The sequence below is a fragment of the Lepus europaeus genome, chromosome 1, assembly GCF_033115175.1.
Source record: "Lepus europaeus isolate LE1 chromosome 1, mLepTim1.pri, whole genome shotgun sequence".
Lineage (NCBI taxonomy): Eukaryota > Metazoa > Chordata > Mammalia > Lagomorpha > Leporidae > Lepus > Lepus europaeus.
Genome location: NC_084827.1, coordinates 41,175,079 through 41,200,653, shown reverse-complemented (window position 1 = coordinate 41,200,653; position 25,575 = coordinate 41,175,079). Strand labels below are relative to the sequence as shown.

General features: G+C 36.2%; 1 protein-coding gene and 1 pseudogene across 1 annotated transcript in view; both read right to left on the bottom strand.

The window, feature by feature from the left end:
* MAGI2 (membrane associated guanylate kinase, WW and PDZ domain containing 2) overlaps positions 1 to 25,575 on the bottom strand; it is a 1,616,214-nt gene that overhangs the window by 1,163,152 nt on the left and 427,487 nt on the right. The gene's annotated exons all lie outside the window — the stretch shown is intronic.
* LOC133757722 (small ribosomal subunit protein eS1-like) lies at positions 12,038 to 23,699 on the bottom strand (annotated as a pseudogene).

Sequence of the window (25,575 nt, the reverse complement as noted above, 5' to 3'; positions counted from 1 at the left end):
TTCCCAAGTGGCTCCTCACAGGTTTTAGTTGTGGCAGTGAAAAACTAATAGAAATCCCTAGCACATTTCCAGGCACAAAGCCAATAAAATGTTAGGCCCTTTCTTGTTTGCTTCTTCTTTTATAAATTTTGATTACTATTGCTATACTACTGGTCTATGATTAATTATAAATTCATAACCCAAGCCACAGGTCTATGATCAATTTTAACTACTGTACTCCTTATTATTGGCCCTTAATTAGTTACAATTGTAGAGCGCATATCCAGATCCATGATGAATTCCAACTGTAGAGCTCACACTACTGGCTTTCAATTGATTACAAATGCACAGTGCATAGTGTAGGTCTACAACTGATCATAGCTGCACCCCATACACATAGACATATGCTATACATATGCATACCTACATATACATATGCTATCAATGAAGACATCATTATTTCTACCATTACAAGAAGAAAACAGAAAAGTTCACATATAGACTTTCACATGACTGCATACAGGTGATTTGAATAAAAACATGGTAATTTGAGGTTGAGTACCAAAAAATAAGTATATTATGTGTGTGTGTGTATATATATATATATGTATATATATATATTTATACATCAATTCTTTGTTTTTTTTTTAGTGGAATTGGTTATGTCAACACTTATTTTGGAAAATTAAAAAGATGATAACTCTTAATACTTTCAGCTCAAATTTTCTATAAACCTAAATGGATTTTAAAATAATAATCATATACAAAGAAAAAACCCTACTCATTAATTCATGATTAAAACAACAAAACAAAACCCAAGTGCACTTTGTGCTACTATACCAGTCAGGAATCTCCTTTTGTCTCCCACTGTCACCCTTGCTTCCCATTTTTCTTCTTATTCTCCATCTATATTCTCAAAGGTTAGTTGAGGCCAGTGCCGCGACTCAATAGGCTAATCCTCCGCCTGCGGCGTCGGCACATTGGATTCTGTCCTGGTTGCCCCTCTTACAGGCCAGCTCTCTGCTGTGGCCCGAGAAGGCAGTGGAGCATGGCCCAAGTGCTTGGGCCCTGCACCCGCATGGGAGATCAGGAGAAGCACCTGGCTCCTAGCTTCAGATTAGCGTGATGCTCTGGCCGCAACGCGCCGGCCGCGGCGGCCATTGGGGGGTGAACCAAAGGCAAAAAGGAAGACCTTTCTCTCTGTCTTTCTCTCTCTCACTATTCACTCTGCCTGTCAAAAGAAAAAAAAAGTTTAGTTGAACAACAAGTGCAGTGAAGAGACAGCTGTTCCAAATTTTGGTGAGGCTAATGTTATCTTGATACAGAGGAGTATATAGTTCAATTCTGTTCACAAGTTCCCAAAAGAAAGAAACAACCCATTGAAGGTCAATTAGGACTTAACTATTTTCTTTGCTTTAGAAAGCTTAATGCTTAAGTATGCTTTCCTTATGCTGCTTTATAAATTCCAAGTGAAAGGCTCAAGCTGGATCATTCTGCAAATCCTGAATCTACAGTGTAAAAGTAATTTGCAAAAATAGCAATAAGGTGTTCTGAGAAAATTCATTTGAGTTGGCTTCATTTTACTCATTTTTATGTAGGACTGGCCTGATGTAGCAGTACAGCTCATCTACTTAGTTATTGAAATCTGCTGTTGCAAACATCGCATTTACAACAAACATGTGACTGGGTTTATGAGTCCTTTGCATTCCCATTGCCCCATATTAATAAGAACTAAATCAAAAGTTCACTGAAGCTACAGAAAACCACTTTTAGAAAATATGTTGTCTCATCAAATATGCAAAGTGTCTTCCAGTCTAACAAAATAGATGATCTTTTTCATACCATAAGAATGATTACTTTACAAAGTAAAAATCGCTCTGGCATCCATCATGTGGTTTCAAAGTGACCCAAAGGTCTTACTTCTCTGGACAAAACTCTCCCACCTTTAGTGGTAAACTAGTTGAATGACATCATCAATAGATAATAAAATGTAAGCAAGCTTTTAGAGGCATTTAGGAAGAAAAAGGCAGAGATACAGTTTTACTCATTTACTCATTTAAAAAAGTATTAATTCATTTGAGAGACAAAAAGATCAATGGAGGGAGAGAAGGAGAGGAAGAAGGAAGGGAGGGAGGGAGAGAGGGTAGGAGAAAGAATGAGGGATGGAGGGGGGAGAGAGGAAAAGATGGAGAGGGAGAGAGAGAGGAAGAAGGAGTGGGAGAGAGAGAGTTAGAACTCATCCATCTGCTGACTCACTCCCCAAATGCTTGTTCACAGATAAGGCCAAAGCCAGGAGTTGGGAACTTACCCAGGTGTCCCACATAGGTGGCAGGAGCCTAATCTCTACAGCCATCACTGCTGACTACAGTGTGGGCCATCCCATGAGTCTGCCTTGCCTAGCCCATCAGGTAGCTTGACTGCTGGCAGGCAGTGGGACCCCCAGACACATTTCTCCCCAGGCCCACCTGTAAAGCTACCTTCAAGCTGATTGGAGAGGCATATTGGCACCAGTGTTGGTGCTGTCCTATAGTTAGTGTTCCTCTGAGTTAGTTATGCCCCTTCTCCCCGCCCTTTAAAAAGTGTACATGGCTGTGAACAAAGTCATACATGTTTGCTGAAACTTGTCTACGGTGCTCCTTGTGGGAAGAACATTGTTGCCTTGCTCTCCTTGATGGTGCGGCCTTTCAGGACAAACCTCACTCCAGAGTTCACATTTTCAGGAAGCTAGAGTCAGGATCAGAGTTTGGCATTGAATCCAGGCCTCCAATGGGAGATGCAGGTGCCTTAATTGATGTCTTCACAATTAGGCCAAAAGCCTACCCCCCTCCATTTACTTAGTCTTACTAGAGAAATACATTTAGGCTAGTCTGTATTTTTTTATTTATAATTGAAATCAACTATACCTATTTTGGTATGCTAAAATCTCTCTGCATCAATTCATCTACTTCTCAAATTAAAGTCAACGCAAGCGGCCGGCGCCGTGGCTCAATAGGCTAATCCTCCGCCTGTGGTGCCGGCACACCAGGTTCTAGTCCCAGCCGGGGCACCAGATTCTGTCCTGGTTGCCCCTCTTACAGGCCAGCTCTCTGCTGTGGCCCGGGAAGGCAGTGGAGGATGGCCCAAGTGCTTGGGCCCTGCACCCGCATGGGAGATCAGGAGAAGCACCTGGCTCCTGGCTTCAGATCAGCGCTGATGCGTTGGCCACAGTGGCCATTGGAGGGTGAACCAATGGTAAAGGAAGACCTTTCTCTCTCTCTCTCTCTCTCTCTCACTGTCCACTCTGCTTGTTAAAAAAAAAAAAAAAAAAAAAAAAAAAAAAAAAAAAAAAAAAAACTCAACACAAGCAAAGTCACTGCCAATAAGACAACCACCTTTGTAAACAAGCTAGTTCGACTTTAAAAAAACAAGGTTGAAATACTAAGGAAATAGTAAGGATTAAAATCCTTATTAATCCCATTTACTTGTCACATAACTCCTGGCTAAAAAGTCTTGGCATTTTAAATTTCATTCAACTTTTAAACTGAATCCTAGCCAAAAGATTACATCAAACATCCTAAATATGTGTTCAAGTGTATTGAGACATCTTTTGTTGGTTGCTTCAACCATATACATCTTGACACTTTTGAAGAGAATTTATCTGGTTTTTTTTTTTTTTTCAGCTGTCAGCAAGACTATGAGTGTCATCATTGATAAAATACAGGAATATATTCACATGATGTTGTCTGTGATCTGCAAAGATTCGTCTAGCTATTCCATCTCATTAAAGAGAAACATTCTTCTGATGATCCAACAGTGGACTTCTCTGTCTATATGTTTCTTACTTGAGTGTAATGAAGCAGAGTACAGCATTAACTATTAGGACATGAAACATTCAGAATGAACACAGCTAAGGAGACTATGAAGCTATTCTACAGTCCCAGTACGGACAGGAGAGAAATCTAAGGCACAGAGTTCAATGACTTGTGTAACACCACAAAACTGCTTTTAGCCAACTGTCTGAAACAGATCCCAGAATGCTGAACACCAAGGAAAGAGATGTGCTGTTTTGTTTAAATACCTATAGAAAGAACCTTTTAGGCCCAAATCATAAAGAATTAATCTACATAGGTTCAACATTTAAAGTCTTCAATATATTACACAGGTAAAACTGTAAGCCTGTGTTCATATGTATATTTATACTCCTGGTTATTGTTCTACATAGATGCTCTCCCACAATCCATTCTCCTTTTCTCCCTATTATTAACAAAACCATATTCTCTAGCTCTTGAATTTCTGCAGGGCACATGATCATCCACCCAAGGATTGCATTTCCTAGACTTGGGTGGCAGCTGGACATATCTATTGCACTAAGTTTTGAACAACTGGACATGAATAGAAGTGATGTATTCAACTTATATGTTATATTCTGAGAAAAAAAATAATATACTTGTTTTCTTCTTTCTCTTTGTCCTGGTTCCTTTTGTCAGAGATGTGGAGCTATAGTCCATTTGCTCCATTGTAAAGCCCATATTGTTGTCAGAACCACAAAACAGAAGGAACCTGGTACTCAAAGGGACAATGAAGCACAACTGTTTATGCACACTAGACTGTCGTTATATTTCTGGACTGTGTAGTAGTTGGAGACAAATAAGTCATCATTTTTGAGCCACTGTATCTGTGGGCCTTTTTGTTACACAACTCAGCTAGTACTCAAAATAAATACACAAATTCGGGGACCTTCATTCTGTGAAAAAAGATACCATATCCAGGCATTACGTTCTTTATACAGCTGTTATCTGATCTACAGAGGTTCAGCTAGTTAGCCCTCTGAAGTCTTTCTGTATTTTAGCAGAACACAAACAATATATCATTTCACATATTTGTTCATAATAAGCTAGACTGGGAGCTCCTGGAGAGTGAGAAGAGGACTCTCTGCCCCGGTAATGCTTAACATAGTGCCTGACATATGGAAGGTATTCAATGCATATTGTTTGAATGAATGACTTTGATTCTTGCTGATTCAAACAAACATCTAGTTATTGCAGTATAGTGAAATTTAATATTAATTTTTATAACACTGTTTGATTGAAAGTATCTCACATATAATACCAGAAAGGCCAACTTTTTCCACACAAAACTGGAAAATATGATTCTTTCAAAGTAATCAAGACTCTTAATCATCTGCTATTTAATTGGAGATCTTACACTACATCAGATTTAGCACCTTCCTTGTCGGATTGAAGACTGCTATTGCTAGTTTTTCTTCCTAAAGCACAACTATCTTTCAAATTATTTTCAGTTAATTGGTTCTAGTATGTATTTTTGCAACATGGTCTTTTAAAATGAGATTTCTTTTCTAATTTTAGGGAGGGGGAAAGCTATTATATAGTTGTATAAAAAAAGCAAATCATAGAAACTGATGGTATCGATCTTTAGGGAATATAGATGGATGATGCTATTTACTGAAAAAATCCAAACTCAACAATAAAAAATCCAAACTCAGAAATAAAACTAGATGTTACAAAAATAGATAAATTGCCCAGAAAGAGAAGATAAAATAAGAGGGAAAGTATTTGTGTGTGCAATGAACAGAGTACGATTATATACAGAAGACTAAACAGAGGTATGATGAAATACAATTTGGCACAGAGGTGAAATGTTTGCATGATGGGCAGACCACATTTAATCTTTGACAGTATATAGAGGCAGAAATGCTTTAAAACTGTGTAATTAAGTGAAACTCTTAGCAGCTGCCCTGTAAATCTCTGGAGAGGAGGTTAGCTAAAGGCTAAGCTCTCTACTTGTCATCACTCCAGTTGAATGGTCTTTAATTTGACCCTTAAATGACAGTCACACCTAGTAAAAAGAATACATTTGACACAGACTCCTTTTTTATAAAAGAGTAAAAAAGATACACAAAAGAAGGGTCAGGAGACATACCCTATAAAAAACAAAAAGGGAGTGAGGCTTGCTCATGTCATCTAAAATCTTATAAGCAATACCCAATTGTTTTGAAGAATTAAACCCTTGGGGTTAAGTCTAAGCAGGGGCAGCCCAAGTATCAGGAAAATGAGTTACTGGGGTCTAATGTCTTTTATTCCCCAAATTAACAATCAACCTATAAAATTAAGTGGCCCCAGAGATTGGCTAGCCAGAGACAATTATTATCAGAAATTTGCATGTTGAAAGAGGATTTAGTGCTGGATTTGTTCCTTCCTTGTTCTCTGCTAACTTCAGAGTTGACTATGTGTGCTGCTTTTCCTTGAACAGACCCTTTATTTAACTGGGACTCGATTATTGATTTTTATTCTCCAAGTTGTTTGTTTAGCTGATAAATTATTTGTTCATTCCTGTGAAGATCACATCTCTTACTTCTATTCCCTAAATACCTCTTGAACCTGTCAACATCTCTTGCCTCGATTCTTTTCACACCTTCACTTGCCGCAGAGTCTACTGCAGAAATCTCATCTCTGGTCAGCTTCCTCTACTCTTGCTCCATCATCTACAGTTCATTTGGCATAATATGATAGGGTTTTTTTTTCTTTTAAATTATGGGACTGTCCTCCTTAAGAGTCCTCTCATGTTCCTGTTTGTGTTTAGGTTTGTAAATTCTGCACTACCTACATCCTGCCCAACCCTCCACCCACATCCAGCACCATTCTCCCCTTTGCTGATTCATTGGAGAAATCAGATTCCTTGTAATTCTCCTGTCTGAGAGCTTTCACATTTGTTTTATTTTTATGGCAAAGATTCCTTCCTTTTAACTTCCTTCTTCTAATCTTATTCCTATTCATCCTTTGATCCGAGTTAAATGCCACTTCTTCAGAGATACCATTACAGAATTCCACAAACTAGGCAAAGTCTGCTCCTACAGTAGCGAAAATAATGCAGATTTCTTTTTTCACAGTACAGAGATGAAAAATCTCAAACGTGTAAGTTTATATTCCCCTATAGAGCACAATTCTTAGGAAAATAATGCAACATTTTTTATATTGTGTGCCATTAGATAACCACTGCTGTAGCTAATACTGAATGTTCAAAAACTTTTTGTTAAAACACTAAACAAAAAGAGAGGTGGCCTTAGGCAGCTAAATATAATCATAATTAAATACAATGCTACTAATATTTCAAAAATACATATTATCTTCTGTTTAATTCTCTTTCATAATTGAATACAGTACATTAGCTTTAGTCCAATAGGTATCACAGTTTTTTGAAAGATCTGAATTTTTAAAATATTTTTAAACATTTACTTTAATTACGTTCATCTCATACAATCAACATTTATATTCAAAAGCTATTCTTAATGGTTTTATTTCTCTGCTTGCTATTCATTTCTGTAAATTTATTTTGTAAGATGAAGAAAATGTAATAATACATTCAAGTAATTAAACAGGTATTGAAGTGTAAAGATTCTTATTCTGCTCAAATAATTGGCTGAAAGAAAGCACCATGATACAATAGCTAGAAATATTAGCAACTGCATTATAAAAATTGAATTAAGTTGTGCCAGTCAAAATATGTGGCCTTACATAAATTACATACTTTTTGATAAAGTGCATATTATCAGGAAGTCAAACATGTAACCTGAGGACCATCTATAGTATGAATCAGTCAATATTTCGGATCTGTTTCTGTTAGAATGAATTCAGCTACAAAATTGGGAAAACAATTCTGACTTATTCAATGAAGATACATAATTATCTCATACAGCGAAAACTCTAGAGATTGGCAGTTCCAGGATTTGGCACAGTGATTCTAGCAGTTATAAAGTGGTCAAACTTTCTGTCTATATGTTATTTGATTCTCATTTTCTTTCTTTAGTTCTTACCTCATGATTATGACATGGCTTCCTCAGCTTGAAACACCTAGTCTTTCCACAATCACAGCCTTAAAGGCATGTAATAGCAAGGGAAATATTATATATTTTTTTAATTTCTGGATCATCTATCTTTTTATTCAGGAAAAAGTCTTCAGAATCCACCCAGAAGACTTCACATTATATGTCACTGAAGTAGGTCATATGTCCACTCCTAGATAAATCACTAACACAGGGAAATGGAATTGCCATGACTAGCACAAAGCAATCATGATTTATCTCCTAAAATGAAAGAAGTCTCATCTTCCTTGACAACTAGGAATCAGCTTTGAACTCGAGTCAGCTCTTGGGTAGATGACTACATCTGACATAGAAAACTGCAGGTCAGAATTATATCAGATTCTTTTGAACTAGAAAAACAAAATATCAATAATCATTAAAATTTTTGCCTCCATACATTCTAACATAAAGGAGTTTAAGGGAAAACATATAATTTCTAGGATAAGAGGTAATAAATTAAAAACAAAACAATATAAATTGTTGGAAGCTTAATTTCATTTTTGAAAATACATGGCTACCTGTGCAGTTTTACAGATTCATCAATATGATACTTAAAAACGTCTGTCAGAGCAACTTCCATTAAAGCTCAGAGCAAATTACATACTAATTGTCAAAAGGTTGCATTTAGAGGCATGGTTTTGATAGTTATATTTCACTAGAGAATGAACAAAGGTGAACAAAAGACAAGCAAAAATATACAGCCTCGGTCAATGCTCAAACTCTTACTTCCACTCTGTCTGCAATTATAATTTTAACTTGATGTTGCATCAAACCCAATGACAAAAAAGCCATCTCAAATCACATCAACCTTTCAATTGCATCCTGGAGGTATGCTGGCTCTGGACCAAATACCCAGGTACTAACTAGTTTACTTTTAATTCAGAGCAGATGGACTAGGATTCTCAAGGTTGAATTTAGAGGATCTACTTGGAAGATTCCTCATGGTCTCTGTAACATAGCAGATGGTGAAAAATATTTCAGGGCTATTTTCAAATGAAGTTAGCAAAACTACATTTCTATCAATTGTCTTACATGACTTTCATAAACATGATTTTCTTTCCAAATCAAGAGTGACAGTGAAAGAGCTTAGCAGGTCTCTTCTGAGATGTAATAATCAATAATGACACACTAAGGATTTATATTCAAAGTTCAAAGATGACTTGCAGGAGAGGAAGCCATGGATCTCATGAGAGAAATAGACAGGTAGTTATAAATGATCTTACGATTCATAATTTTCCTGTATAAAAGGAAATTATTTCTAGTTCTTATGAGAATGGATTTTTACATCACTATTTCTTTAAGGAAGATAAGCAAAACGTCACACTTCTTTATAAGCTACTTCTCTCCCCTCTGCCGCTCCCAGCAATTAACAGTGCTAGGCATACCGCACATGTCCAATAAGTTGTATTTTTCTTTTTTAAATATAACTTATATTTTCAAACTTATATTTTCAGGATAAAATATTATGATGGACATACCATTTGGGGCAATATCAGGAATCTACTTCTTTCATTGTAATTTATTCTACGAAACTTAATTTATTCCTATTGCCTAAGCATCTTCTTCAGAGGTTAATTTATGGTTACTACATCTTATACCCAAGGAATAATGTGGAAAATACTGAATCTTCACTGAAGAATTTTTTGCAGTCAGTGCCTGGGATATGGAATAAATTGGAGCAAGTCTTGGGACTTTGAATCTTCAGTGATACAAAAGATGAGAGGAAGAGTAGAGTTCATTTGCTATAGCTGAGTGCCAGCAGAAGTGATTCTATCCTAGTTAAGAAACTTCTAATTCTACAATTTTGTCCTAGTTCCCATATATGAGTCCTATTTCCCAGCCCCTCTTTTAGGTGTTGGTTTTCATATAAATGCTAATCTGTCATTACTCTTCTAATAAACTCCTTTTTGCTTAATTAGAATCAGCAGCTAATATTCTAATAAAAATTTTAAAATATAGGTAATAGAAGCATCCATGATGATATTTTATAAACTTATTTTTATTAATATGTCCTTGACATTTTTCATGATCAATAAATCATAAATAATATCATAAAATGTTAGTGTTTACCTAGCATATCTTTGCATGGATATAGCATACTATAGTTAGTGCTGAACATTTACATGTTTTTTATTACTATTGTAAATAACCTTTCTATTCTCATTTCATGCATATATTATTGCACATGGATTTGATTTTTCCCCTTACAATAAAGTTCTAAAAGTGGAATTGATGGTGCCAAAGATAAAAGCAACTTTCAAGCTTTTTTCACCTCATGAATATTTGTCCCACACAGAAGACTGTACCTACTTACCCTCCTAGCGGAAGTTAATAAAGGTATACATTCTGATCAGATCTTATCCTTGGGGTGATCACTTAGTGATTAAGACATCTGTTATGATGCCTATTACCTATATTGGATTGCCTAGATTCAATATCCAGCTCTACTTCCAATTTCAGCTTCCTGCTGTGGGAGGCAGCCAATGATGGCTCAAATAGTTGGGTCCCTGCCACACACATAGGAGAACTAAATGGAGTTCAGCTCTTAGCTTCAGCCTGGCCCAGCCCTGGACACTATGGGCATTTGAAGAGTGAACCAGCATATGGGCATTCTATCTGTCTCTCTGCCTCTCAGAATAAATAATAATAATGATCTTACTCATAGGCCTGTTGTAATATGGAGGACAGAATATAAACCTTCTCAGCTTTACTTGCCCAAATGTACAATTAGAAAACAATCAGCTTTTGGTTTGAAGGAATGAAGGTCAAGAGTTACAAGAGAACTCAAAATATGCCATATATTGATTAAGAGGTCTCCACAGAGTTTTCAGTATAACTCAATACAGTTCAATTCCATAGATGTGTTTGGTGAATGGAAACTGCCAAGGCTCTCACAGTGTTAGAAGAAAAATAAAAGCATCAAATAAATCCCAACCAGCTTTCTTTATATTTACTCTTCATAGTAACATGACCCTTGTACTTAAGGCTCAAGAATCAAAGGATTTCATATCTATCAAAGGTGTATTTACATAAGAAGCACTGCTATCAGCCACTGCAAAGGTAGGAGACTAAGAGTCTGAGAATCATAGGCTGCTCACAGATTACAATATTTCCTCCAGATTAGTGTAGAAATACCACATGGCATTTTCCTAACTCAACTGGTCAGAATTTTCAATCATATAACAGTGGGTGCTGCTGATCCAAAAGAAATTATCAAGATAGATATAAATTCAAAAGATGAAAGTTTGGTCACTGGAGGTTAAAGAAAGCCAACTTTTATAACTGAGCTGCTGAACTGTTAAGGAAATATATCATAACCACACTTAAAACATTTTTGCATTTATCATAAAAAGGTATGTCAGCCCAATGTGACTGTCAGTTTGTATGTACATGAGTGTGTGCATGCTTATGTGTGTGACTGTGAGTATGTGTGTGACTGTGAGTATGTGTGTGTGTGTGTGTATGCGTAATCTGAATAAATCCAAGAATCTCAAGTGGTCCAAGCTCAGTGAAGTGTTAAATTCAAAGAATCACAGTTCATGCAGGGAAAAAAGTAATTAAAATAGTCCCAATTATTTACTTAATCTCTCATAGATAAATGCATTGTAATGCACAGCATGTATCTTGAGAATTCTTTTCTCCTCAACCCTGATTTTCTTAACATAGCAGCTGTTCTCTGATTCATTTCTTTCAGTCTCAATTCCCACTTGTCCCAAATTCAACATGTGTCTTTTTTTCTCTCCTGCTCCCTTCATCTCTTAGCTGCTTGTAATATAAAATCATTTAGCACTTCTGACTGCTTAAAATAGTATCTGATTATACATAACTAAGGTATGTCCAAGTGCTGATATAGTAAGCACTTGTATGTTGGGAAAAGAGGGGGGATATTGGGACAATTATTAATTGGTTTCATTTTAATTATAAACTAAGAATTTCCCCCCTGATATCTTAATATACAACTTATGACTAAATATCTTCAAAAGTAACACTATTAAAGGTTCCCAGTCTAGTTATTACACATATTGGCACATTCTCCAAGGGAAGAGAAATGTTTAAAAAATGGTTTAAAAAACAGAGATCTATAATATGAAGTACATGAAATTTGTTCACCTAATATAAACAAAAATGTTTATAATCTTTTTCTAGAAGCAAACAATCACAAATAGGACTTTTTAATTTGTCACTACTAAAGTCTAAATTTTAAGCAGTTTCTTGGACTGGTGGTTCATGCCTATCAGCTAGTTCAAATTTAGCACCTGTCTCATTCCCTGTGGCTTTTCCAGAACTACCACCTTCAACATGAAGCCCCATGGATTTTCCTATTTCAAACAGGCTTCTTCTGCATTTTTACTTTTCTAATGAAGACATCATGGAGAGGATAGATATAATGGCAAGATGTCTATGTCTTTTCCAGTGCTGTCTGGAATCAATTTATCGACTACTTCTTTCAAGTCATTTGTTTGCAACCCCCATATCATAATTGACATTTTCTTCCAGATTTGGCAGTCCTGTTGTTGCTGAGCATAGGTAGTCTTCCATATCTGATTGTTGTGTTTTTTAGTAAAACCAACCAGAACAGACAGAGCAATCATTGATAGTCTTGATATCAAATGAGCTTAAATCATGCACTGCCATTTTTTGACCATGGGACACATTTTGTCATGAGTAAGACCCATGGCATGGAAGTTAGGCAGTTTTATTTCCCTGCACATCCTTAGTAACCAGCTGATATGTTCTAAATGCAGCTTCATTGTTTTGCAGGTCAGCAAGACTCACTTCAAAAACATGAGCCTTGAGACCATCAGATGCGATTTTGGTTCCTTGGATCCTTGTGTCAAGTGTTTTTCCAGCATTTATTATGCTAAATATAGCAGGTGCTTTCACAACATACCAATCTTTCTTAGAAAATGGGTCAACCTGCCGGTGCCACGGCTCACTAGGCTAATCCTCCGCCTTGCGGCGTCGGCACACCGGGTTCTAGTCCCAGTCGGGGCACTGATCCTGTCCCGGTTGCCCCTCTTCCAGGCCAGCTCTCTGCTGTGGCCAGGGAGTGCAGTGGAGGATGGCCCAAGTCCTTGGGCCCTGCACCCCATGGGAGACCAGGAAAAGCACCTGGCTCCTGCCATTGTAACAGCGCGGTGCGCCGGCCGCAGCGCGCTACCGCGGCGGCCATTGGAGGGTGAACCAACGGCAAAAGGAAGACCTTTCTCTCTGTCTCTCTCTCTCACTATCCACTCTGCCTGTCCAAAAAAAAAAAAAAAAAAAAGAAAAGAAAATGGGTCAACCTTCGTACCCACTGTGGGCTAACCCTGGATAGTGATCACCTTGGAAGACAGGAGGTGAGGTTGTACTCCTACTCTACCCCCTATTTACAATAAAGGAGATCTGCCAAACCCAACTACGGTGTCACCTTAGATTCTTGCCCCACCCTTGAGCACCGACCAGAGCTCCCTAGTCCCACTCAGCACACCCATTTGAGTATTCACTGAAGGAGAAGACACTCCATTAAGCCACAGAGGCAGAGTTCAAAGATAAAACACATCAGTAGATAAAACCAACAAGTATTTCTAAAATGCCTAAAAATAAATGCAAAAATTCAAAAATCAAGAACAAGAAGACAATATGACTCCCCCAAATAAATACAACACTTCAATATTAGAATGTGAAGTCAAAGACATTGATGAAATGCCAGAAAAGGAAATCAAAAGAATGATCACAAGATTACTCAGAAGTAATGAGAAGCAAATTAATGAGTTAAAGAAACCCATATATGACATGGCTGAAAAATTTTCCCATGAAATTGAGATTTTGAAGAGAAATAAAACTGAAATATTAGAAATGAAAAATTCAATATGTCAAATAAAAAATACAATGGAAAGCCTAAACAACAGATTTGCTGAGGCAGAATAAAGAATATCTGAGCCAGATCTTTAGAAATATGACACTTGGGCCAAAAACAAAAAAGAAGAAGTTAAAAAAAATAAAGTGTTCTAGATTTATGGGATACTATCAAATGATCCAACATGCAGGGTCTTCAGAATTCCTGAAGGTGTGGAAAGAAAGAAGGCCTGTTTAGTGATATAATAACAGAAAACTTCCCTAATTTGGAGAAAGAAAGGGGTATTTAAGTACATGAAGTACACAGAGCTCCTAACAGACAAGACCAGGAAAGATCTTCACCATGACACATTGTAGTCAAACTTTCAATAGTAAAACATAAAGAAAAGATTCTAAAATGTGCACAAGAGAAATGTCAGATTACCTTCAGCACATCTCCATTAGAATCACAGCTGACTTTTCATATGAAACCCCACTGGCTAAAACAGAATGCAGAGACATAGTCCAAATTTTAAAAGGAAAAAATGGGGGCCAGCACTGTGGCGTAGAGGGTAAAGATGCCGCCACCTTCGGTGCTGGCATCTCATATGGGTGCTGGTTCGTGTCCTGGCTGCTCTACTTCCAATCCAGCTCTCTACTGTGGCCTGAGAAAGCAGTAGAAGCTGGCCCAAGTCCTTGGGCCCCTGCACCCATGTGGGAGACCCAGAAGATGCTCCTGGCTTTGGATTGACACAGCTCCAGTGTGTGGCCAACTGAGGAGTGAACCAGCAGAAGGAAGACATCTCTCTCTCTCTTTCTCTGCCTCTCCTCTCTGTGTAACTCTGACTTTCAAACAAATAAATAAATCTTTTTTAAAAAGGGAAAAAATGGTCAATCCAGAATACTATACCTGCTAAGGTATAACTTGTGAATGAAGGTGAAATAAAAACCGTCCATAATAAAAAAAAAATTGAGTTTGTCACCACTCATCCAGACTTACAAATTATGCTTATAGATGTATTACACACAGAAACACAGAAAGATAGTCATCACTATGAAGGAATATGAAAGCAGAAACATCCTAGTAAAAGTACAAAGGAAATCCAAAACAAACAACGGGAATATTTATAGAAAAATGACATAACCAAATCATTCTCAATAGTAACCTTGAATGTAAATTGCCTAAATTCTGCAATTAAAAGATACAAATGGGCTGAATGGATGAAAAAACAAGATCTATCTATTTGTTGCCTTCAAAGATATATACAGACTGAAAGTGAAAGGATGAAAAAAGATATCCCATGCTAATGGAAATCAATATAAGCAAATGTATTCTAATATCAGACAAAATAGACCTCAACATAAAATCTGTAAAAAGAGAAAAAAAAGAGCATTATATAACGATTAAAAATCAATTCAACAGGAAGAAGTGACTTTAGTAAATGTATACACACCCAATGCCAGGATGCGTGGCTATTTAAAATACATGTTAATATAGCTAAAGTAAGACATAGACTCCAATACAATAGTAAAGGGGGAATTCAAGAATACACATGCTTTTCATCAGTGCATGGAACTTTCTTTAGGATTGACCACATGGTAGACCATAAAGCAAGTTTCAGAAAATTCCAAAATAAATAAATAGATATATAGATAAATAAATAAATTTACCACATAATCTTTTCTGACCACAATGGCAGGAAGTTGGAAATTAACAACTTGAGAAACTCTAGAACATATGCAAACAAATGGCGACTAAACAACATGCTCCTGAAAGAACAATGGGTCATAGAATAAATAAAAAGGGAAATGAAAAAATTCTTGAAAATGAATGAAGATAACAGTACAACATATCAAAACTTATGGGATACAGCAAAAACAGTGTTAAGAGGAAAGTTTATACAATTAGGTCCTCCATTGAAAAAGTGGAAAGGCATCAAACAAATGAGATATCAATGCATCTCAAGGCCTACAAAGACAATAATATACCAAACCCCAAATTAGTAGGAGGAAAGAAATAATTAAAATTAGAGAATAAATAAACAAAACTAAAAACAAAAAATACAAAAGAATCAATAAAATGAAGAGCTGCATTTTTGAAAAAATAAAGAAAAATGAAACCATTGGACCAACTAACAAAAAAAAAGAAGACTTAAACCAATAAAATCAGAGATAAAAAATATTCTTTCTATGAGGCCAGCAACACCTTAACTCCAAAACTAGTGAAAGATACAACAAAGAGTACTATAGAACAATTTCACTGATGAGCATAGATACAAAAATCCTCTGCAAACTACTAGCTAATCAAATCCAACAACACATCAGAAAGATCACTCACAGGGACCAAGTGGTATTTATCCTTGGTATGCAGGGATGGTTCAACACTTGCAAATCAATAAATGTGATATATCACATTAACATACTGAAGAACAAAATCCATATGATTCTTCAATAGATGCAGAGAAAGCATTTGATAAAATACAACATCTTTCCATTATAAAAACATTAAGAAAATTGGGTATAGAAAGAACATTCTTCAACCTAATCAAGGCAATATATGACAAATCCACAGCCAGCATCATATTGAATAGGGAAACGTTGGAAACATTTCCACTAAAATCCAGAACCAGACATGGGTTTCTACTTTCACCATTGCTATTCAATATAGTCCTGGCAGTTTAAGCCAGAGGCATTAGGCAAGAAAAAGGAATCAAAGAGATACAAATTGGAGAAGTCAGATTATCCCTGTTTGCAGTTGACATGATTTTACATATAGAGGAACAAAAAGACTACACTAAGAGACTATTGGAACTCACAAGACAGTTTGGTTAAGTTGAAGGATGTAAAATTAACACACAAAAATCAACAACCTTTGTATATACAGACAATGTCAAGGCTGAGAAAGATCTTCTAAGATCAGTCTCATTCATAATAGCTACAAGAAATCCAGAAAAAATAATGCTAAAATTCATATGGAAACACAAGAGATCCCAAATAGCTAGAGCAATCTTAAACATCAAAAACAAACCAGGAAGCATCACAAAACCAGATTTCAAGACATACTACAGGGCAGATATAATAAAAACATCCTGGTACTAGCACAGAAATAAGACATGTAGACCAATGAAACATAATAGAATCCCCAGAAATCAATCCATGCATCTACAACCAACTAAGCTTTGACAAAGGAGCTAAAATTAATCCCTGGAGAAAGGACCGTCTCTTCAATAAATGGTGCTGGGAAAATTGGATCTCCAATTGTGAGAAGTATGAAACAGAACCCCTACCTTGCACCTTATACAAAAATCAACTCAAAATGGATGAAGGTTCTAAATCTAAGATCCGATACTTTCAAATTATTAGAGCTGAACATGTGGGAAACTCTGTAAGGCGCAAGCATAAGCAAAGACTTCTTGGAAAAGACCCCAGAAGCATAGGCAATCAAAGCAAAATTGACAAATGGAATTATACCCAGCTAAGAAAGTTCTGCACTACAAAGGAAACACTTAAAAAAGCAAACAGGACACTGACAGAATGGGAGAAAATATTTGCAAACTATGCAACTGAAAAAGGATTAATATCCAGAATCTATAAAAGAGCTCAAGAAACTCAACAACAAAAAAACAAACAATTCATTTTAAAAATGGGCAAAGGCCTTGAACAGCCATTTCTTAGAAGATGAAATTCATACAGCCAACAGACACATGAAAAAATGCTCAGGATTACTAGCTATCAGAGAAACACAAACAAAAACCACAATGAGGTTTCACCTCACCCCACTTAAAATGGCTCTCATACAGAAATCAAAAAATAATGAGCAGTGGTGAGGATGTGGCTCCCTAATCCACTGTTGGGAATGTAAACAATTACAGCCATAAACTATGGAAGACAGTATGGAGAATCCACAGAAAGCTAAAAATAAATCTACTGTATGACCCAACCATCCTACTCCTGGGAATTTACCCAAATATAATGAAATCAGCATATGAAAGAGTTATCTGTTCCTCCAAGTTTATTGCAGCTCGATTCACAATTGATAAGATATGGAATCAATTCAGATGCCTTTCACCCAACAACTGTATAAAGAAAATGCGTTATATGGACACAATGGAATATTACTCAGCCATAAAAAATAATGAAATTTTATCTTTCATAACAAAATGGATGCAACTTAGTGAAATAAGCCAGTAAAAGAAGACAAATATCGTATGTTTTCTCTGATTTGTGGTAACTGATGGAGTACAAAAAACACAATATGTATATTACATAATTATTTGCATTGCAATCTGCATAAAATTATTCTTGTGCATTAACTGTTGAGAGTAAATGACTTAAAGTCTAAATGAACTTAACTATTATTTTGTAACCACACAGGAAATATTTAGATATTACATTTTCATTGATTCTATTTCATTTAAAGAAATTATGAATGACTAATTGACCAAAAAACTATATGGATGAAATGGTCTTTTTTTCATTCAATTATTGTTTTCAGGCATTATCTATATTCTCACTAAACTAGGGTCTTTTTGCTTTTTAGTTATTAACTTCCTATTCTGTGAAGTATTAAGCCTTTCTACTGCGATGTAAATTTAAAATATGTTATCTTAAAAACTAAAAAAAAGGGACAGAAAGAGAAGTAGAAGGAAGGAGAGTGGGAGGAAGGGAGGAAAATAGGGGAGGAGGGAACATCATAGTCTTAGACTCATATCTACAAATCATTGAATTTTTAAAAATCAAACAAAATTAAAATAAATGAAAAAATTTAAGAACACTTAAGATTCATTGCATATCACATAATTTACTGGTTTTCAAACTTTTCTCCTTCTTCTACGTAGTACTTATTACCATTAATTCCCTTCAGTATTTAAAAACTAAGTGGATGGGGCCGGGATTGTGGTGCAGTGATAAAACCGCCACCTGCAGTGCCGGCATCCCATTTGGGTGACGGTTAGAGTCCCGGGTGCTCCACTTTTGATCCAGCTCTCTGCTATGGCCTGGGAAAGCAGAAGATGGCCCAGCTCCTTGGGGCCCTGCACCCGCGTGGGAGACCTGAAGAAGCTCCTGGCTCCTGGCTTGGGATCCGCACAGCTCCGGCCTTTGCAGCCATTTGGGGAGTGAGACAGCAGATAGAAGATTTCTCTCCCTCTCCCTCTGGCTCTTCCTCTCCCTCTCCTACCCAACTTCCCCTTCCCCTTTTCCCTCCCTCTTCCTCCTCTGCTTCTGCCTTTCTGTAACTCAGCCTTTCAAATAAATTAATATGTCTTTAATAATTAAAAAGCTAACTGACAATGTGACACTGGCCTAACCTTTCTGATAGTGAAATAAGGAACACAAATATCCATCTCGCAGCTCGTGAGCCCACAAGGAACACTGCTGACGCTAAACTCAAACACCAAGGCCTGCAAAGCCCCAAAGCCAATGTGAGCGCAGCAAGCAGCTCAGGCACAGCAATCAACATGGCCAGGCTGCCCATGCAACTCACTCTGGCCTGCACAATCCCACTGGCGTCATCCCCTTAAAGCTTATGCTGCAACCAAGAGCCCATCTGCTGACTTCAGCAGAACCTCAAAGAGCAGAGGAACATGATAGTGGACACTTACAGTTTTCTCGTGGCTCCCTTTTTGCCATCTTTCGTAAGGCACTTCTACACTCACCTGCAATAGTGGTGCTCAGATAGGCAACGGGGCAGAAGTATAATTCCTGAGAGAACTTGGGCGTACATAATGGGGTGGGCCAGAGTTTTCTTTTTATATAAGCTTCAAAATTTATTTCTTTCCCTTTCATTTGAAAGGCCCATCCCATATTGGCACGGGTTCAAGACCCAGGTACTCCACTTCCAGTCCAGCTCTCTGCTATGGCCTGGGAAAGAAGAAGAAGATGGCCCAAGTCCTTGGGCCCCTGCACCCATGTGGGAGCCCTGGAAGAAGCTCCTGGCTCCTGGCTTCAGATCAGCGCAACTCTGGCCATTGTGGCCATCTGGGGAGTGAACCAGCAGATGGAAGCCCTCTCTCTGCCTCTCCTCTCTCTGTGTAACCCTGACTTTCAAATCAATAAATAAATCTTTTAAAAAAGAGAGAGAGAGAGAGAGAGTGAGCAAGAAAGAGAGAGGATCTTCCACCTTCTAGTTTACAACCCAGATGCTGATGGCCGTAACAGGCAGGGCTGCAGCAGACCAAAGCAGGAGCCAGGAGCTCCATCTGGGTCTCCCACGTGTATGGCAGGAACCCATCATCCACTGCCTCCCATGCACATTAGCCGGAAGCTAGGTCAGAAGTGCAGAGTAGCAAGGACTCAGATCCAGAACTCCAATGTAGAAGGCAAGTGTCCCAGGCAGCCATAACACACTGCACCACAATATCCACCCTGTGTTGCTTTATTTAAACCATTATCTGTGTTGTGGAGAACATACAAATGTATACTTGATTTTTTGAAAAATGGAAGAACTTTAAATAATTTTACAATGCTTTATTGGTATTTACATTTGTAGTTTCCTTCCTTAACAACAGCAAGATACTAGTAAAATTCTGTGTTGGAAGAAGAGGGTAAGAGATTGCCAGCACTAATTATTTACCAATAAAGTTATCTTTTGGCAATTTTATGTTATCTGCAGATTGAAATCTCAAGCATTTTTTTAATTTCTTTCATACTTACTTAACTTTTTTGACCGCTCCAAATGTGCCAGTGACCCTTCCTTAATGTTCATTTTTATTATATGAAGCATCTGTTTAGATGCATGAACTGAATTAATGGGTTTTATACATTCCAAATTTATATTGATATCATAAAATAGGCTCAGTATTAATGAAATTCATTTTTGACAGTCCAAAATGTACAATCAATGACAAAACATTTCTCCAGGGCGCAATGAAGCTAAACATAGTTAAAGTAAGCTGGGCAGCTTGCTGTGTCTTTGAACAAGGGTCAATAAATTATGCATATTCTGTGCATCCAATTGCTGGCCTCAGCAGCTGCCTAACAACCAGGTAAAATAAATAATTACTTACTCCTACCCAGACCTATAATAACATCTGCAAAAAGCTTCCAAATTACTGGTCGTGGAGAAAAGTGTTTTTAATAGTTTTTGAGGCTTTCTTTTTTTGTTTTTAAGTCAGTCTAATCCATCATTAAATATGTATTAAACATTTTCAATGTGCAGTATGTCTCAGCATATCTTAAATTCTAATGGACATGGAGTTGACAAATACATTGCAAAATACAACTATTACATAAAAGTAGAGTCATCTCTTGTAATTACTATTCCTTCTCTTTTAATATTGAACCCATAAAAATTCCTTTTGATTTTCTTCTAACTCTCTCAAGTCTATTGACCATCTCTCCGTATCTCACCACTGCAGTCCAAGCTACATCATCTCATAACATGTTTTCCCACATTCACTCTTGCTCTATCAGGATCTGCTGCTTACAACAGCCCCCAAAATTTTTCTAAACCACATGTGATTCTGCCCCTAACCCCAACACTCAGACACACAGACATCCTTCCTATATTTGGTATCCTCTGTCTTATGACAGAAAGCAAAATTCTTTACCCAGCCTCACAGATGTGAGTCCTACCTAGTCTACACCCTCCCCTTACAAGCTCTATTTTAAAAGGATACACAAGAGCGTTCACACACTTGCTGTCACATGTCAATTTCCTTCTAACCTTAGGAGGAAATTACCACTTAGTTCAGATCACTCTTCCTTTCTTTTCTCCACCTGTGCAGTGTCTGATTAATTTCAATTTATCTCACTAATCTCAGCTCAGTGGGAATTCCCTAAGAGAAAAATCCATGACATGCTAGATTGGATTAAGTCTTCCATTATCAGCTCTCCTAACAAGAATTTCATTGCTTCACTTCAACTATCTGAACACTCAAATACTGCTTACCTCCCCTACCAAAGTGCATGCTCTATAAAGCAAGAACAATTATCTGTTTTTGTCTAGTGCTACACCATCACTAGCATCTACATTGCTCATGGTAGTAGTTTAGTTAGCACATGCAGAATAAATGAAAAATTTATTTCTGGAAGAGAATATTTCTGGAAGAGAAATATCAGTTGCAAACATTGGGTTCAAATGTAAAACAAAATTCTTTGTATTTTAATTAAAAACTACCTAGTATATAATCTTAAACATTTTGATAACTTAACAGTGCAACAGGCAAGTATAATCATAATAAAATCTTTAAGGAACTACCTGGTTCTTTCTCCTGCCTCTCCTGCTCCCAGAATCAAGAGAAGATAATATTTTCATATAGCTCATATTAGAACGTTATCAATATGGACTACACTGGTAAGGAAAAATGAAGCTTTCCAGCTTGACTCTTCATAAAGCCCACTTCAAAAGCACGAAACTGAAATGAACTTTCATGCTTCAAACATCATATTATTTTAGCTATTTTTATTAACCCTAATCCCCAAAGTGTTTCAGATAAATGCATGGGATGGGTCATAGCTACTGAATTGCGTGGTAACAAGATCTGTTACTTATCTCTCTGATAGAATCTTGATTTTTTTTCAGCACACATATTATGTTTTTACTGGTGGTTGCTGAGATTTCTAATATAATCTAATTTCTAATATAATATGATATCTAGTATAATTGCAAATGATTTCCAATCTCAAAAAATAATGACATAGTAACTACATGATCTTCATTAGGATATTATCATAACTGTGAAATGTCCTTCTCTACTGGAGTTTGTTCATAACTACAATTGCTGAATGATTAAGTACAAGGAAATTTTTATTTATTTTATTTATTCTTCAATAGCACCTTTGTTGTAACAAAATTTATACATCATAATGTTCATTCTCCTTTAAAGTGTTTAATTCAATCGTCATTAGGGCATTAAAAATTTGTGGAAAAATCACTACTATTTAACCCTAGAACATTTTTCATCACCCAAAATAAGGTAAACACTCTCATTTTCAGTCAGTTCTCATTTTCCCCTCATCACAACCCAAGGCAATCACTAATTTATTTTCTATCCTTATGGCTTTACCTATTCTGGACATTTTATAGAAATGGAATCACAGAACACATGGTCTTTTGTGTCTTAATTGTTTTATTTAGCAAATATATTTTCTGTTTTTTCTTTTAACTTCTATTCATTTATTCTGTTGATTGAAACACAGAGAGAAGGAGAGACACAGGCAGGGCCAGGGACATACACAGACAGAAAAATTCCCCATTCACTGGCTTACTCTCCAAATGCTTGCAACAGCCAGGGCTATGTCAGGCTAAAGCCAAGAGCAAGGAATGTTTTCAAGGCTCATCCACATGGTAGCAGGTATTAGTACTTTATTCTTTTTCATGACTGGATATTGAATATTTTTTGTTTATCCACTCATCAATTGATACACACTTCAGTTGATTCTACTTTTTGGTTATTATGAATAATGTTCTAATGTATGAATATTCATATATAAGTTATTTTGTTTTACGTATTAATTTGAAAAGCAGAGGTTGGAGAGAGAAAGAGAAAGAGAAAGAGAAAGAGAAAGAGAAAGAGAAAGAGAAAGAGAAAGAGAAAGAGAAAGAGGGAGAGAGAGAATTTATTTGCTGGTTCACTCCCAAATGTCCTAACTTCTGAGGCTGGGTCAGGGTAAAGCCAACAGCCAGAAACTCCATCTCAGTCTCCCACATGGGTGGCAGGGCCCAAATACTTGGCCATCATCTGCCTTGCAAGGTGCATCAGCAGGAAGTTGGATGATAAGCAGAATAGCTGGGACTGGAACCAATATTCTGATATGCGATTTGGTGTTGCATGACTTGAATAACTCTTTGCACCACAATGCCTGCCCCTCATGCCCCTTGTGTTGACATAGTTTTCATGTATTTGGGTATTTATCTGTAAATGGAATTACTGAATCATAGGTAATTCTATGTTTAACTTTTTGAGGAACTACTCAAATATCTACCAAAATGGCTGCACCATTTCACAATTTTAGCAGGAAAGCATGAGTTTCCGTTTTTCTGCATTTTACTCACCATCCGAGTTAGCAAGAAACGCTGTCTCACTGTGGTTTTAATTTGCATTTCTCTAATGACTAATTATGTTGAGCTTTTATGTGCATATTGGTCAAGATATTCAACAATACAACAAACAATTCAGCTAAGAAATGGAAAAAGGATCTGAATAGACATTTTTCAAAAGAACTATAAGTGGCCAACAAACACATGAACACATGCTCAGTATCACTAGCCATAAGGAAAACACTAATAAAACTACAATGAGATATCATCTCACTCTAATTGGAATGGCTGTAATCTAAAAGCCAAAAAATAACAAATTCAGGTGAGGATATAGAAATAGAAAAAAGGAAACCCTAAAACATTGTCGGTGGAATGCAAATTAATTTAGCCATTATGGAAAACAGTATAAAATTCCTTTAAAAATAAAAAATATGTTTACCATATGACCCAGCTATATCACTTCTGGGAACATATCCAAATTCCAATCATTTGACAAGCCCTCTTGATAAAATAAAATAAAAAAAATGAGATGTATGAGGTTGCTGGTGGTATAAGCCTATATATTGCTTTATAGAAAACTTTTCTTTTTATTTGTTTAAGGAATCTACTGTAGAATAACAATAAAAAGTACAGTATAGCAAATATATAAGCTAGTAACATAGCTGCTTATTATTATGACATTATGACCAATTATTGTATGCCACATAACTCTATGGCATTGTGGTATATTGGTTTACACCAACATCATCACAAACATGTGAGTAATTTATTTGGCTACTACATTATGATAGTTAAAATGCTACTAGCTAATAGAAAATTTTCAGTTCCATTATTTTCTTACATGGGCAAACATTGTATAGGTTAATAGAAACATCCTATGTGGCACATGATTATAAATGTAAGTATTTACTAAGGTTATTTTTGGTCTAAGTAATGGACACAAAAAGATTTATTTGTTCTTTTTTTTTTAAAGTAGGATGAATTCAAAATAATGCAATTTGCTCTAATCATCTTTTTAATAAATAGAATAAAAGAAAATAGAATAATTCAATTGCTTTCAAGGAATGTGCAATATCATGATAGTTTTCTCTAAATAGGCAACTGTTCAATAGGAATCTCAGAATTTTAACAAGATATTCAGGAATAAATGGTTGCATTCAAATTAAATGATATTAGAGTCTAGTTCTGGAACATCTTAGGAGTAAAATGAAGAAAAGTTCTTCTGTGTATACAAATGGGATGATTTGTGCCAGTTAATTAAAGAAAGGCAAAAAATATATTAAGATTTCTTAAAATTATTCTTATGGTCACTATTTACCATTGACATAGATTTAATACAATATACAGAGGTAAGGCAATGTTTAAACAAAGCCTTTATAATGAATATAAAGTTGTAAATATTAGGTTATGGAGTGCTAAAAATGCTTCATTGAGGCTTTCACAATCAATCAGTGTAGAATCACTTATTTTATGGATATTCATGTGTGTTACATGTTATTCAAGTAATGAAATACAGAATATTTCACTTTCAATAATCAATTGAAGTTTCCCCTATAAGAAAACTATTTCATTTAATATTGCTTAAAACAATTCAAGCTTATAGTTAATATTTTCATGTTTGCTCTGATTGATAGTTTTTAATTATGTAGGAATAATAATGAGCTAATTGTATAGATAATATCTATACTCATTATTAATTTTCTGTTACTCATAATAGGTAAATCTTTTCCCTCTCCTCACATATTATTTATCTGGATCCATTTACTTTTATATTTTTTATGTTTTGCTTGATATTTACAATAGTGTATTAACATTTTACAAAAGTGCCTGTTTATAAGGCATTCCTCCTTAATCTGTAATTGGAAATAATAAGTAGTGACACTTAGATCATTTAGGAAGAGAGATGGATACTGAAGACTGTCATATAGTTAGCTTACAA